The sequence below is a fragment of the Octopus bimaculoides genome, chromosome 7 (genome assembly GCF_046866305.1).
Source record: "Octopus bimaculoides isolate indiv1 chromosome 7, ASM4686630v1, whole genome shotgun sequence".
Taxonomy (NCBI): Eukaryota; Metazoa; Mollusca; class Cephalopoda; order Octopoda; family Octopodidae; genus Octopus; species Octopus bimaculoides.
The window spans coordinates 102,174,062-102,177,105 of record NC_142934.1 but is presented as its reverse complement, the minus strand read 5'-3'; positions in this window follow the sequence as shown (position 1 = coordinate 102,177,105).

Genomic DNA, 3,044 nt, shown 5'->3' with positions numbered 1-3,044 from the left:
GTTCCCCGTTTTTTACATTGACTGTGATACACGATCCCTATTGATCGCCCCCCCCCCCCGGGGGTTTTTTTCTTCCCGCGATCCCTTTTGATCGAAATTACCCCCCCCCCAAAGAAAAGCTCTACTTTGTAATTTGTTCATTTTCTGTATTTAGCCCTGTGTGGCTATAATAAAAAGGTATCTTTCTCCCCATCTCTCTCTCTCTCTCTGTCTCTCTCTCTCTCTCTCTCTCTCTCTCTCTCTCTCTCTCTCTCTCTCTATATATATATATATATATATCTATATATATATATAGTTTTAGGGAAAAAAAACAAGGTTCATGAACTCATCGATGAAAATTCACTGTCACATAAATATACTTTAATTTTGTAACTTAATTTAATTTTAATTTTTAATAAATTGAATTTAATAGAATTTTTACCTCTAAATTTGGATTTTTATCCTTAATATTATTACTATGATATATACGATATAGATATAATTATACACACACGCACATACACACACACACACACACACACACACATATATATATATATGTCTAACTGTGTGACTATCTATTTATCGGTATATCTATCTATATAACTTCAGTTGTGGTGTAGTATCTTCCATTAAACTTATATGATATAATATGAAATGATATGACAAGATATGATATGTTATGACATGTTATGATGTCATATCGTATGATGCATGCATGCATACATACATACATACATACATACATACATACATACGTACATACATACATACATGCGTGTGTAAAACTAGTTGTACGGTCATGAAAAAAGAAAACACGTACAATACTCATTTATTTCTATAAAAAAAAAAAATAGAAGTTACTTGAAAAGTATTGTAGTTAGGATAAATGTATTATGATTAATGACACTCAAAATACAAAAAAAAATGAGTCTAACTTTTAAGTTTTTTCATAAAAATAAATGAGCTTTGTACGTGATTTCTTTTTTTCCTAAGTATATACCTACCTTTGCACCCCACTCTCTCTCTATATATATAATTTATGTGTGAATTTCTTAAAATATATATCATTTATATGTGTGAATTTGTTAAAAGTTATACAGACCGCAGCCACTTGGCTGAAACACATAAAAAAAAAAAAAAAAAAATTATAAGTATATGTATTTGTGTGAACGTTTGTATGTATATGCGCTCGTGTGAGCATGTGTGGATGGATGTAAGCGCGTACTGTGTACTGCTCTGGTTCCCATTTTTAATAATTATGCAAAATCTGTATATGTGACGGAAGTGTTAAATATAAAATAAAGCAATGTGATGAATATCTAGAAGTAAACTATTCACGGATGGTTCCGTTGATGGCCGCAGTTTATTGATAGAATTCAGTAAAACAATAATAGATTATCACAAATTATTTGAGTTTCGTCATTTAAAATAACAAATAGAAAATAATAATAAGTAACAGAAAAGTTTATGAAAAGTGTTTCCATACGATCTCTTGATGTGCTAGAAATAGATAACAAATCTTCCTTAGATCATATCCTGTTTTTTTTTCTTCTTCTTTTCATAATCATTTTGTCGACAAAAAGAAAAAAACGATGACAAGAAGGAATATGTTTGAAAAAGTGTTATAGGTTGGATTACGAAGGAAGTGAGGGACACATTAGAAAATGTAGCACTAAGGGACATGATGATTATAATGATGATGATGATAAAGAAAAAAGTGGAGTAGGAGGCAAACTGAGGCGTCGGCGGCATCGATGGTGGTGGCGATGACGATGAGGGTGTTGGAGTTGATGACGATGGACATGATGATGATGATGATGATGATGATGATGATGACGACAACGTTGCGAACGACGGCGGTGTTGATGGTAAATGAATGAATAAATAAATAAACAAATACAACAGGGCCATCATGCTTGATACACTTCTGATCATGGGTCTCTGTTCATTCGTGTTTCAACTGGGGCGAAACAGAACTGAAATAGCAGCAGCACCGGCAGCAACAACAACAACAACACCATCGAGAGCAACAACAACAATAGCAACAGCAACAACACGAACAACAACATCGACAGCTCCCTCTCTCTCTCTCTCTCTCTCTCTCTCTCTCTCTCTCTCTCTCTCTTTGTCTTTCGACGTCTATTCATTCATCTTTCATACGCACGTTTAGCTAACATATTCACACACACACATACCGATACTCTTAGGTATACGCATCAACATACGCCCCTATATATACTGTTTGTCACCTTCTTTCTCTCCTTTACTCCCTCCCCCTCTCTCTCTCTCTCTCTCTCTCTCTCTTTCACATACTCTTTCACTATCGTCTATATACACACACTACACATCGTTATAGAGCAATAAGCGAGAGAAAGAGAGAGAGGGACAGAGAGAGAATGAGAGCGAGAGAAAGAGAGAGAGAGAGAGAGTGTTTGTGTGTGTGTGTGTGTGCGTGGGTGTGTGCATGTGTGTGAAAGAGAGAGCGTGAGTGAAAAACTGAGAAAGAGAGAGAGAGAGAGAGTGAGAGAGAAAGTGATAGGCAGATAGATGCATATAAATCTGTTGACTGTTACAAAGAACTGGAAGTTCTAACGGTAATCAACAGCATAGGAAAAGGAATTGCATACTTGAAGGTGCAGACATACATACATACATACATACATACATACATACATACGTACGTACATACATACATACATACATACGCACATAAATACATGAATGCATGCATACATACGTAAACATATTCATAGTCCCCCCACACACGCACAAACATAAATAGATAGATGATTGATATATATATACTTACGTATGCCTATGCATATATATATATATATATATATATATATATATATATATATATATATATATATATATATGTGTGTGTGTGTGTGTGTGTGTGTGTGTGTATGTGTGTGTGTGTGTGTGTGTGTGTCTATGTATGTATGCTTGTATGTATGACTTTTTTTAATTTTATGAGACTATATGCGTATATATTTATATACACACATGCATACATACACACACATACACGCACGCACACACATACACACATATATATG